The sequence below is a fragment of the Rattus norvegicus genome, chromosome 10 (genome assembly GCF_036323735.1).
Source record: "Rattus norvegicus strain BN/NHsdMcwi chromosome 10, GRCr8, whole genome shotgun sequence".
NCBI lineage: Eukaryota > Metazoa > Chordata > Mammalia > Rodentia > Muridae > Rattus > Rattus norvegicus.
Genome location: NC_086028.1, coordinates 53,650,001 through 53,664,167, shown reverse-complemented (window position 1 = coordinate 53,664,167; position 14,167 = coordinate 53,650,001). Strand labels below are relative to the sequence as shown.

Below are 14,167 nucleotides of genomic sequence, written 5' to 3'. Positions count from 1 at the left end.
GCATCAATGGGGTCCCAGTAGAAAACGCGGAAGAGGAGAGGCGTGGGGGAGTACTGTGAAGGGGGCAGACTGGAGATGGCTCATAAGAGCTCTTGCTGCTCTCACAGAGGATCTGGGCTCGGTTCTTAGCACCCACTTCAGGCGGCTCATACCTCAACTCCAGTTTCAGGGATCTGATGCCTTCTTTTGTCCTCTGCACACACCAGGCACACATACTGTGCACATATATTACATGCAGGCTAACACTCACACGTGTAAAATAAAATGAATAAATCTTTTTTAAAAGTTGATAAACTGGAGTTTATAATTTTTTCAGCTTCTAGTCTTTGAGATTATAAAGTAAGCAAAAAAAAAAGCCATAAACTAAAAGAAAATATTACACACGCACATGCACATCCACACACATCACACACCACACACACACACACACATATACACACATACACATACCACATACATACACATACACCACACCACACACACAAACACACACCACACACCACACACACACACACACATATACCACATACATACACACACACCACACCACACCATACCACACACACACACACACACACACACACACACACACACAAATGATTCCTTCCGGAAGTGAACAAGTGCTTAATAAAAGATATATGTGGGCAATAAACACATTAAAATATTGTCAGAACAGTTAGTCATCAACAAACGCACATTTAAAACCACAATGAAGCAATCAGACACTAGAACATCTAAAATAGAGAATAGCAGTAGCAAGTTGATGAGGATATGGAGCAGTCACACATTGCTGATGGAGTTGTGAAATGGTAGAAAGTTGAAAAACAGTTTGGCAATTTCACAAAATTAAACAATCACCCAGCCTTTGACCTAATTAGTTTGTGCTTTCCCAAAAAGAGAAGTGAAACCTTATGTTGACAAGAGACTTGGGCAATACTGTTCATAGAAAGTTTTATTCAAAATAAACTCCCACCGGCACCACCCTGATCTATCAACAGAAGGATGATTTGCTATTATGCAATGGCTATAATACAATGTATCATTACTGAGCCATACACCGAAGAGGAGAGACTCATGAATACATGTAATGACATGGGTGAAACCCCAAAACATGGTGTGTGAAGAAAGGTAATTAAAAAATGCAGGTAGGGGTTGGGGATTTAGGTCAGTGGTAGAGCGCTTGCCTAGCAAGCACAAGGCCCTGGGTTCGGTCCCCAGCTCCAAAAAAAAAAAAAAGAAATGGAAAACAAAACAAAACAAAACAAAACAAAAAACGCAGGTGCAAGAAGTTTGAAAACAGACAAAACGAATTAGTAGAGAAATAACTCAAGATGGCGGTCACCTGGAAGCTAACAGAGAAGGTAGTCCAGGAATGGGCATGAGGGAATGTTCACAGGCTGACGCTTCAAACCTCGGGGCTTGGGGCACCCAAATGGAATCCCAAAACCAGCAGAACTGTATAGATATCAAGGGCTTGCTCCCAGGCTGGCGTCGAACTCCCGACTTCCCTCTTTCTGCAGCTTGCACTCTTCTGTCTTGTTTAAGGTTCATATCCTTATTTAGTTGTTTTTTATTTTTATTTTTGTGTATGGGTGTTTTGTCTGCGTTTATGTCTGTGTACCACTTGTGTCCGGTGCCAGAGAAGGCCAGAAGAGGGCATCAAGTCTCTTGGAACTGGAGTTTACAGCCGGCTGTGGGTCCTTGGAACTGAACCAAAGGCCTCCAAAAGGGGGGGCCAGAGCTCCTAACTGCTGAGTCATCTCTCAGCCATATCTTTTTAAAAATTACGCTTATGTGTGTGTTATATGGGTGTGGGTAGATCCACAGTGCACGTGAGGAGATCAGAGGACAACTAACAACAGTCACTTCTCTCCCTGTACCCTGTGAGTCCCCAGGTTGAACTCAGGGGCTCAGGTTTGGTGACAAGTGTCATCACCCACTCAGCTACCTTACTGACTCTCAGCTTACTTCTTTAAGGGAGGTCTTCTGACCCCGCTCCCCCCGCCCTCTGCTGCTCTCAAGACCATTACCCACAATATTCACAGCCTCTCTGCTTCCCCAGTGACTACATTACAATGGACTCTTCCCATTTCTGGCCCCACGGGGCCTGTCCACCATGTTAATGGTTCTGACCTGGCGTGGGGCCTGGACCGAGTCTCCTTGTACAATGAGTGTACAAACCAAAGCTCCACCCAAATTCGTACCCGGGAGCACATGAGCAATAGGGGATATTCCTCAGGCCTGAGGGGAAATCACACTGACTACAACACCCCAGTGACTCAGGCTGCAGAGCTGTTGATTAGGTCAGTTCTGGACACCCACGGTTCCTCCTTTTTTTCCCCCTCAGCTAAAGGCCAAAGAAAGAGGTTCAGGTCAGAACCCAAAATTCCTAAGAACCACCCTTAAGACCGGAGCATGAAAACAGGACCTATTCTTGGCCCTGTCCCTTAGTCTCCTCCCCACACTAAGAGAGCAGCCACCATGGTGAGACTAGAGAACAACTCTAAACGCCTAGACGCCCCCGCCAGGATGAGTGGGGGATTCCACTTGATATTATTTAAATTCTTTTTTCTCTTTTCCTTTTAAAATAAAATAAAACGATTCTTCTTTTAAAGAGCTGTTTCTTTTTAATGCGCGTATGAGTGTTTGCCCACATTGTACATACGCTCACAAACCTACACTAACTGTATCTGCTTCATCAGTCGGGCGGTAACTTCCTCCACCACTTCAGGTTAGATGGTGCCCCAGGTGTTGATCTGACAGAATCCACTTCCCCCTGGCCACATAGGCCTCTGTGACCTCTGCTTGGGAAAGCCTGCCACGAGGGCTTCCTAGCAAAGGCACCTGGTTTGAGCCAGCTAGTCAAATGGTGAAATGTGCCCCTCGCTCTGGTAATCACACGGTCTGTTGCCTGTTGTATCATAGTAATTTAGCTCACAAATGTGTCAATGCTGCCATTGCTACCACTGAGACCAAGCTCTACCTCCAGCTAGTGGATTGGTACCCACCAGCTGTATGTAAGGTTGATATTACCAGTCTCCCACTGTGGTATTTGATGGAGATCTGGCAAAGTTAGGGCAAGCTGTGTGGGTAAGCTAAGCTGGACCACAAGTTTGATTTGACATGAAGTTCGGTAAATGGTATGCGGCTCTGATAACTGTCACTAAACAGTTTTGAATTCTAACTAGCTGTAACCCAGAATCTTCTGGAAGACTCAACTGAGGGACTGCCTAGATTAGGTTGGCCTCAAGGCATGTCTTTTGGGGAGGTTAACTTGATTGTTCATTGATGTAGGAAGACAGAGCCCATTGTGAATAGCACCATTACTTAGGCTGGGGGTCTTGAGCTAGAGAAGACCAAGCAGAGGACTGGAATCGGGAACTATAAGCCAAATTAAACCCTCTCTTTCCTAAGTTTCTGTTGGTCGGTGTATTTTATCACAGAAACAGAGATGGAGCTGGGACTGTAGGCAAGGGATAGGAGACTTTTCTGAGGTCCATGAAGACTCAGCTGCCCTAGAGGAAGACAGTGAGGGTGTTTGGTGGTGGATTCTGTTGGAAGAGCATTCTTTTCAACCCTGCAGTATCGCACTCCCAGAGGCTGCTTCAACAGCAGCTGAAAGATGGGTGGGCTGTGGCTATGTCTCCCTTCCTCATGTGCATCTGTAAGGTTCTATCAACATGCCTCAAAATGAAGGCCTTATAAAACAAAGTCAATAAACCTTCATTACCAGATCCTAAGCCGTCGGGACTTGCTTCTGTGTTAGCCAGAATTTTTATTCTCTATGTTGCTTTGTACTTTACTTTTAGGATTATGATTCAGTTAGAATAAGTTTTACATAATTTTGCGTGTGTATGTGTGTGTGTGTGCATGAGAGAGAGAGAGAGAGAGAGGGAGAGAGAGACAGAGACAGAGACACAGAGACACACAGAGAGACACACAGAGAGAGACACAGAGACACCGAGAGACAGAGACAGAGACAGAGAAAGACACAGAGAGACAGAGAGCAAGCACATCATGTGTGTGCAGGCCCGATGAGGGGGTCAGATTCCCTGGAGCTGGAGTTACAGGCTGTTGTAAACATTCTAGTATGGATACTGGGAACTGAACTTGGGTCTTCTGGAAAAGCATCAAGTACTTTTGACCACTGAGTCATCTCTCCAACCCCTAAGAAGTTTTCTATGTGAAAAATAGAGTTTGTGTGTGCTAGGCCTCCTTTGTTGAAAAGACGTCCTGTCTACACTCCGTTGTCGGAGATGAGTTGATTGCATACTTGTGAGGATCTGACTCTAGGCTCTCGTCTGCTCTCCTGGTCCACTTGTCTATTTCTCCTCAATCTGCCATAGCACAACGCTATGTCTTGAAGTTCACAGTGGCAGCCCTCTGACTCTGTTCTCCCTCAATACTGCGTTCTCTACTTTAGGCCTTTTCCTTTCCACATAAACTTTAGAATAAACTGGTCCATATCTGCAAAGTAACGTTGTAGTTTTGTTTGGATTGCACTGATGACATAAATCAACTGTGGAAAAATGGATACCCTAACCATAGTGAGGTCTCCTATCCATGGGCATGAAATATTCTCTACTTATTTATCTTTTCTTAGATTTCTTTCATTGGTTTTGGGGTTTCCACATATAGCTCTTACAGTATTTCATTCCAGATTGGATTCTGCCTAACTACTTCATTTTTGATGTCTATGTAGATGGTACTGAGAGGTCTTTTTTTTTAAACTTCAAATTCCAACAATTCATTGCTGATCTATATAGGGATGCAATTGACTTTTACATATAATCAATCCTCCAACCTTGCTATAACTGTCTGTTGGGTCAAGAAACTTTGATATTTGATATTTGATATTGATTTTTTTAAAGATTTGTTTATTTAATGTATGAATACACTGTCACTGTCTTCAGACACACCAGAAGAGGGCATTGGATCCCATTGCAGATGGTTGTGAGCCACCATGTGGTTGCTGGGAATTGAACTCAGGACCTTTGGAAGAGCAGCCAGTGCTCTTAACCACTGAGCAATCTCTCCAGCCCTGCTGTGGATTCTTTAGGATAGACAACACTCTCATCCACAATGAGACCGGTTTCGTGACTTCCTTCCCTTTCTGTAGATGCCGTATTTCCTTTCCTTGGTTTTTGCATTAGCTAAGACTTCTAGTATGAACTTGAGTAGGAGGAGAAAGCGAGCATCTTTAAGCTTGTCCCTGACCTTAGTAAGGAAGTGTCTGGTTTCTTGACGTTAAGCATGATGCTACATTCTTTGTAAACATGTTTTCTCTGGTTGAAGACATGACTCCCTAATCTTAGTGTGCTGTGTGAAGTTTTGCTGTGCCTGGATGCAAGACTTTGTCAAAACTTATTTTTCCAAATGTATTGATGTGACTATGATTGTTCTTAGCCTGTGGAAGCCATGGGCTGCACCAGTTGACTTTCAAATGCTGACTAAACACCATGCACCTGAAATAAATCCCTCACGGTCTACAGTGTCTCTGGCTGTGGTGAGAGTTCTTATATGCATTGTTGAATTAGGATTGCCCACCAATTGTTGAAGATTTTTGTATCCATGGGCATGGGGAATACCGGTCTATATCTGTGGATCCTATTTCTCTCTTTTTAAGACAGCCAGGCAGCCAAGATTAACCCTGAACTCCTAATCCTCCTGCCTCTAGCTCCTGAGTGCTGGAATTACGAGGGCCTGTGCCACCGTATTCATGTCACGTGGTGCTGAGGACTGAACCCAGGTCTTCTTGCACTCTGAGAAAGCACTGTACCAACTGAGCCTCCTCCCCAGGCCATGACTGCTTTCCTATTTGTTAGCCTTGAGTAATTGGAACTTGGAGTTAAACTACAATCTGCTGGCTTAAGCACTTCTTTCTGATTTGAGCATTGGTGTAATGCTGACCTCAGAGCATGAGTTAAGGCTGGGCATGGTGGTGTACAGTTTTGATCTCAGCACTTGAGAGGCAGAGGTAGCTGGATCCCTGTGAATCCCAGGACAGCTTTGTCTACCTGGTGAGCTCCAGGCCTGCCTGGTCTACAGAGTGAGCTTTAGGCCAGCCTGGTCTACACAGTGAGACCCTTTAAAAATGAGTTAAGGAACACTCTGCCATCTTCTATATTCTGGAGTAGATTTTAGTATCCTATTAGCATTTTCTCCTTAAGTATTTATTAGAATGTCTCCTTAAGAATTTATCAGAATCATGCGGGTCTGATATTGTTCATTGTGGAAGGTGGCCAATTAGTGATTCTCTTTGTTTAACTGACAGAAGGCTCTTCAGACAGTTAAGTTCTCCCTCTGTGAGTTTCAGTAGAAATAAGGACCCACCCATTCCACCCAAATTGTCCAGTCTGTGGGTGAAAGAGGCCCATATTTCTTATAGCCTTTCACTGTCAGTGAAGTTGGTGCAGAATTTTGCTTTTCATCGAAATGTAATTCACATAAATTCATCACTATAAAGTGTGCACTCTGGTGTTTAGAAAACAGTCAGTATGTTACATAATCATCACCTCTGCCGGTGCTTGCCCATCTCCATCATGAAGTAGGAACCCTGTGCCTACCTCCCTGTCCTTGGCAACCAGGAATCCACTTCTATCTTTGTGGACATTCTGTACAAACAGGATCATGTGACATGTGCTCTTTTGCATTTGGTTTTTCTCACCGTGTTTTCTAGGACCACGTGTTTTATCATGTGGGCATGCCCTAAGTATTTCTTCAATAACTATACTCATGTGCCAAAATTCAGACCCGGGAAATACCTAAGACTCCAGCAGAGCAAAAAAAAAAAAAGATGAAAAGCACTATTGAGGTAAGACCCCAGCGTGCCCCTCCACATGAACAGAAAGGAACCGAGCCTAGCGATTCTTCTGTGACAGAGAAGAGTCATACTTGACTCTCCTAGGCTTAAATAAGCCGCTGCTGTAGCCACAGGCCTCCTGCTTCTGACGGAGCCTCTCTCCAGCCTGGAGCCTCCCTAGGAAGGCACTTGTACACAGAACAATCCTTTGGAGTGTTATCCATCTCCATTTGACATGTGAGAAACACGGATCTGAGAGAGTAAGTCATTTTCTCAAGACCTGTAACCAGTGAGAGCCCAGATGAGAACTTCAGGATTACCCACTGCCTAAAATCTCCTCAAACTGTCAGGGAATGCTTAGAATTCTTGTGCTAACTGCTCCCGTAATGTGTGCTCTCTAGTAATAAGCACATCTTATCTTTTTTGTTTGCTGCGAGCCTACCCGACAGTTTGGAGAAGTCTCCAGACTTCAGAATAATGTTTTAAATGTGCGAGATTACATCAGGACTGCAAAGGAAGCACATCCCATGTGTGAGGGTTCATGTTGATTGTTGACCTGACAAGTGTTAGAATCACCATGGAGACAAACCTCTCCGCAAGTCTCTCAGGGAGGTTTTAGATTAGGTTGACTGAGGTAGGAAAGACCCATCTTACATGTGGGCAGCATCATTCCGTAAGCTAGAGTCCTAAGCCGTGTAAAGAGAAGCAGGGGTGTGGGGGAAGGGCTGGAGAGATGCCGCAGGGCTGGGAACATTTGCTGCTCTTCCAAAGGACCTAGGTTTGCTTCCTAGCACCCTCAAGGCTGCTTCTGGCTTCCCTGGACACCGGAATGTCAGTAGTGCAAAGGCACACATGCAGCCCAAACACTTGTACACATAAAATAATATAAAATGAAATTGGGAGAGAGGGGCCAGAGAAACTGCAGCAGCCAGGTAAGCAAACAGCGCACCATGGAAACACAATTGCTAATACTGTTAAACAACCTGATTTCTAAAGAAATAGTATAACCAACACATTAAGTAACAAAACCCAGCAGTCAGTCTAATTTCTACCACAACTCTGAAATGTTTTTTTTGTTAAAGAAAAGAAAGCACAAAGGACAGAAGCTATCTGCAACCGCGGTAGAGAAAAGCATGCACGCACATCTGGATTTCTGTGGCCAACAAAGGCACAGGTGCTGCTGATATGACTGTGGCTTATTGACTATGTTCATAGTGAAAGGAAACACGAGCCTTCAGTTAGAAATGTCACCTGTCCTCCATTCTCTCGCATGGGCCCCAGGCACAGCTGCAGGTGAGAATCTCTGCCTCCCGCCCCTCCCCAGAGTGTCCCGTAGCTGTGAGGCCTGCTATCAGTTGTAGACGCTCGCTCGCTCGCTGTGTCCTGGAGTCCTGGAATGACCTTGCTGACCCTCTCCCTGTCCAGCTCAGAGCCTCCCTCCCCTCAGTCCGTTTGCTTTTGGGTTCTCCCTACACAGTGTATCATCCGCTCTGTCTCCCACACTGTGTCTCTGGGACAGTTCAGTTGCCTCTGCCAAGCAACACCCCAGGCTGGTGTGGGGGAGTTTCTAACCTCTCATATCAGACTTCTTATATGAGTTCAAAAACAGCAGTGCCTGAGCCCGGCTCCCCTGGGGTGAGGTATGGTGTCAAGACTGCAGCTATGAATGAACACTCCGGGCTAGATATCTGCACAGAATGCAAGAAAGGCGATGACAGCTCAGACAGTCCAGTCCTCTCAGGATGGGAGGCACAGCTCATCTCATGCCCCAGGGCCCTGCTTGGAGAGTGGAAGACAATGGGGGAAGCTGAATAACTTCCGGGCCTCTGTGTCATCGGAAGGAGACGGGCTTTCCACATGGTTATATTATGGGGTGAATATCGTCAGCAAAGCAGTCTGAGTGAATTAACCACCAGACATCCTCAGTGCTTACCCCTGAGCTGATGAGACTCAGGGAAAACCCCACAGGTGACTCTAGGAAACAGCAGCACTTTCTAGAACTTTCTTAAAGGTCCAATACATGCCTAACTACAGTCTCTCCCCTCCATGTTTACCCTCTGTATTCCAGACACTTGGAGAGACTGTCTTCTCTTTCCACTGCAGTGGCCCTGAGGACAGAGAGTGATATCTCAGAGCTCCTCCAACTCCTGTGTGACCAGGCAGAGATGAAGCCCCTCCCATGATAGTGATGTCATACGAGGAGCAGAAGTAGGTCAGTGGTAGTCACTTCACAAGTCCCGCCACAGCAGGTCCCACATGCAGAGGCAGCTGACTTCCAGTCTAACCATAGTGAACTGGTGGGTGAATAGATCTGGGGCTGAGGCAGATACAGACAGGCTCTGCCTACTCCAGACCTTACAGAGGGACAGACATCCTTCATCATGTTTCCATGGTTACCTCATCTGACCCGTCTCTGTACCAGTCCCTGGGATTGAAGGAGGAGGCTGCAGAAGCCAAAAGGAAGGAGGAAAGAGGAAGGTGGGCAGACGACGACGAGTGCTAGGAGGAGGCGTTGCAGGGCTGAGCTGCGAGGCAACAGCCTCCAAACAACCTGGGCCTGACATAGATGAAAGGAACTCAAAAACAAAAACAGAAAAGTCAAGATGCACAGCAGCAGCCCCAGTGTTTCCTGTTTTTCTAACAAATCACTAATGATTTCCAAGAAAAGCAAGCTGCAGTGCACTCACCCCAGGCACAGCCGCAGAATTTGCACATCTGGCCTGTGCTTCGAGAGCAGCCAGTGGTGGGCTGGGGCACAGGATGTGTCAGAACACCTCAAGACTGCAGCCTGAGGACCCAGAGAGGAGCAGGGCCAGGGGACTCCCTGCCACAGCCAGCCCAGGAGGTTGCAACCCATCGCTATCTGCCAGTTCATCCCACAGCTACTTCAGATCCCGCCTGTCACGTTAGTGCATTAACGTGTCAGCCTTAAGATAAAGAAACAGAAAGCACGCCATTCTCAGAGAACCATCTGGGGAAGGCTACATGGGGGGAATTCCCCCAGGTCTATCTACATTCCCTGGGAATCTCTAGTAAGATGGTGTAAGGGCTCCAGGAAAGACCAGTGGAGCTATGTTTCCTTGGCAACAGGAAACAGATAAGTTAAGCAGAAGCAAGGTCACCCAGGAAGCTTCCCACAAGGGGTCCCACTCCACCTAGTCCCCAGCTCACCGTTTGTTTGTTTGTTTGTTTGTTTGTTTGTTTGTTCTTACAGAGGTTTCCAAGGCTCCCCGGGGCAGTTAAAAGCCCTTGGAGGGTTGGATGGTCAGGCTATGATTTGGGGCTGAAGATCAACCTCTACAACCGTCTACTTTTCTGTTGACCTCCCCCAAGAAGCATGCCTGCTGCCTTCTGCCTAAACCCATTCAATAAGCTGCCTGTCTCTGGGAGAGCCCTTCCACATCCATCCCATGTCTTCTTTCTGCTCCTTCATCAAACCCCCCACATTACTCCTCATGCAAACTTTGATGCTCCAGGCCCTGGGAAAATGTCACCTCCCCTTCGGGGTCCTGCCGAGCTGAGGTTTCCACTCAGGCTACAAGCAATTCACTTCTAAGCAAGTCCAATTCGGTCCTTCTGTGCCCCCACAGAGGCAAGGCAGAGGCAGGCTGAAGCAAGGAGCCACAGAAGGAGAAAAGGAGAGCATTTTGCAGTCTCTGTCCTTTCTGCCTTATTCCTATTTGACAGTCACCTTAACTGGGGAGATCTAATGCTCGTGTTATACACAGAGACACATACGCCTTGCTGAGCTGCAGGTTGTGCTTATCATGTCTTGAATGTAGTCGTGTGTTACTTTCAACAGGGAAGTGCATCCTTAGGATATGGATGTGGGGAACACACCATTCAACAATTTGCAGATGCCACAGGGCACTAACATGAGGACAGTCACAGGAGGCTGCCTCTGGCATAATATAGCATGCTGTGCGACAGTAAACATTTTTTGTAGGCAGAAGGAAGATCTCCAAACTAATATTTAATCCCTTCACCTGTTTGCTCGTGTTTTCCTGTAATTCTTTAAGGGATTTTTGTGTTTCCTCTTTGAGGGCTTCTACTTTTTTACCTGTGTTCTCCTGTATTTCTTTAAGGGAGTTCTTTATGTCCTTCCTAAAGTCCTCTATCATCATCATGAGATGTGATTTTAAATCAGAATCTTGCTTTTCCAGTGTGATGGGGTATCCAGGACGTGCTGTAGTGGGAGAACTGGGTTCTGATGATGCCATGTAGCCTTGGTTTCTGTTGCTTATGTTCTTGTGCTTGCCTCTCGCCATCTGGTTATCTCTAGTGCTACCTGCCCTTGCTGTCTGTGACTGGAGCCTGTCCCTCCTGTGATTCTGGTTGTCTCAGAACTCAGGTTGTGTCTCAGAGTCCAGCTGTCTCTGTGATCCTGTGATTCTAGGATCATGGGTGTGTTAGAGCACCTGGGAGTCAGGCTCCCCATGGGTGTTGTAGGGATGGATACAGAGCCAGCACCCCAGGTCTGCTCCGGATACAGGTTCAAACTGTGATCCTGGATTTGTTAGAGCTCCTGGGAGTCGGGCTTCTTCTGGGTGTTGTAGGAATGGGTGCGTAGCCAGCGCCCGAGATCTACTCAGTTACTCCGATGTTGGGGCAGATGTTGTGGCCTCCCCAAACTAATAGTTACAAGTAGGCTATAGTAAATACATAAGCCAATAACAGTGACACGGGTCACTGTCATTATGAAGGTATTACCACCCTACATAGGTATGCACTTTGCCCTTTACATGATTCGTAGCACGCCAGCATCATCACAAGTCTGTGAGTAATGTGGTAATGTGGTGTGCTCCAGTTCTGTGACAGCCACATCACTAGGCAATAGAAAATTTTCAATTTCATTATAACCTCGCAGGACCACCATGGTTTATCCATTTCATTATCGATGGAAATTTATTCAACATACGTCTGCAACCCACCCAACCATGGGAAACAGAACAAGATATTGACAAGTGTCTTTTTTGTCGGTTTGTTTTGCTTCGTCTGAGACAGGGTCTCTCTTTGTGGCCCTGGTTGGCCCAGAGCCTGTTATATAGTTAAGCTGGCCTTGAACTTATGAAATCCTCTTGCTTCTGCCTCCTAAGTCTGGGGTTAAAGGTAAACACGATCATGCTCTGCTCAAGTGTGCATCTCTTAAAACCAAGGGCATTCTCTCAACTAATGGTTTGGCTGTCACACCTAAAGATTGACAACAATTGCACAGTGTCATCAGCTGTGCCCAGAGGACACATCTTGTCGAGTACCTTCTGTGTTTGGCTCTACACCTGCCCTGTCTCTGAAGTAGGGGCCACTCATTTTATAAATAAAGTTCCCCCAGGTGCTAACATTCCAAGATTTTGTTCTAGAATGAGATGGGGTAGGTTTTCCTTCCCTAGAAAGTTGAAGATGGGAACCTAATTGCTAGAAATATGGAAACATGAAACTCCTGGGCCCAACCCCACTTCTATACCTGTCTCTAGACCTCAGAGGCACCCCACCATAGCGGGAATGTGGGTGGTCCTGAGAGAAGCACCAGGACACTTTCAACCTGCTCAAACACAATCCTGGAGACCCTTCCGTGTCTGGCAACCTAAGGCCCAAGAGCCTGTCACAACAGCACACAGATCATTATATCCAGGGAGCTCGAATAGACACTGACCCCTTACACTGGAGGGGGAAAGCATACCTGTTCCTTTATCCATTCTATCCACAGTTTCCTACTAGAGGTTAGCAAGTGCATGTCAATCGAGTACCCAGAAAATGAATAAGCTGGCAACAGGAGAAATACAGAACCCAACCAAGGGTTTAGGGCTAGGATACAGACAGCTCTGCCATGGGACAGTCCAGGAAGACAGCAAGCCTTTCTCTCTACCAAGGCCTGACTTGCCCCCCTTCTCTCACTTTGAAAGGAGGATAGGAACACACACTACCCATCCAGGCAGGCTCAGGCCCTTACCCCGTCAGATGGCACAGCCAGGATTCATTAGATTTGTTGGAAACTAGTCACTCGAAGAATGTAGTCAGATGCCCCATGGGAATTCACCCTGACAAGCTAACAGGTCTGCCTTTACCCTGCTCTACATGCTGCTCCTAGGGGACAGAGGGGACAGAACACCAACTCCAGAGCTACGCTCCTCCATCTGGCTCCTGACTGTCCTCTTCAGCCAGGAGATTCCATGACTAACTCAAAAGGAGCTTGAGACACTCTTGTTGGCAGCAGAGGAAAGAGAAAAGTCCCTGAAAATTCACCATAGGAAAACAGAGTGTACAGGTGGGAATGGTGGTGCATGACTGTAAGCCCAGGACTTAGAGAGCTGAGGTGTGAGGATGGTGAGTTTGAGGCCAGCCTGGGCTACATAGCAAGTTCCAGACTGGTCTTGGCTATGTAGTAAGACCTGGTTTCCAAAATCAAAACAAAACAAGAAAACAGAAGGTATATGGTAACATCATAGTACCCAAAGATGCCCATAATGGTGTCTCTAAAGTCCCTTAGACTCTAGTTCCTCAAAAAGTGGGTTTTAAGTTCTCTGTCCTTAAACCGGGGACAACCAATGAATTACAATGGAAGTAGCCTGCTGCAGCTTCCGAGGCTGGGCCATAAATGGCAGCGACTGTCTCCTTTTCTACCTAGAGTTTGCCTTGATGTGAGGGAGCCCAAGAAATGTAGAGAAGGGTCTGTGGGCACTCGGATCCACAGTTCTGTTTTCCAGATGTTTCTATCTCCCCAGCCAAGGCTTCAAGTGCTGAACGCATCACTGACTCAGAGATACCACCCTGCTATACCAGGTCTGACTCCCGACCCACCCAGAGTCAAGGAGCTGGCTGACATCGTACATTCTGGGGGCAGTGTGACATCCACACCAGGCATTGTGTCAGAGACTAGACCGCATTACTAGACGCTGCTGTGCCATGTGTTCAGAAAGGTTTATGAGGAAACTCAGAAAGCCATGGTGCTGTGTACCAGGCAACTAAGACAATCGCAGCAAGTCAGAGGGAGAAGAGCCCTTAGAGACTGTCTCTCCTACGCTCGCTCACTCGGGTAAAACCCTTTCCCACCTAGCAGATATAACCACAAGAACAATGCCTGAGGCTGTGGTAGACTCGAAGATGACTAATATCCTCGCTGTCCCTCTCAGACGCTGAGCTCTGCCCTTGCCCATGTGGAGGTCACCACGTTGTGAAGACCTGATCAATCTCATCAGCACAGCAGACATGCTCCTGCCTCTGGTGCCCTTGCTGTTTCCTCTGCCTGGAGGACGTTTCACTTCTCCTGGGTTCCTGCTGGCTCACTCCTGCACCTCTTTCTAGTCTTTATATCATGCTGCCTATGAGGACTCCTGGCAGATCCCGTCTCTGGTACTTCATTCCACATCT

General features: G+C 46.7%; 1 protein-coding gene across 4 annotated transcripts in view; it reads right to left on the bottom strand.

Annotated features, from left to right (window-relative positions):
- Pik3r5 (phosphoinositide-3-kinase, regulatory subunit 5) overlaps positions 1-14,167 on the bottom strand; it is a 68,082-nt gene that overhangs the window by 35,383 nt on the left and 18,532 nt on the right. The gene's annotated exons all lie outside the window — the stretch shown is intronic.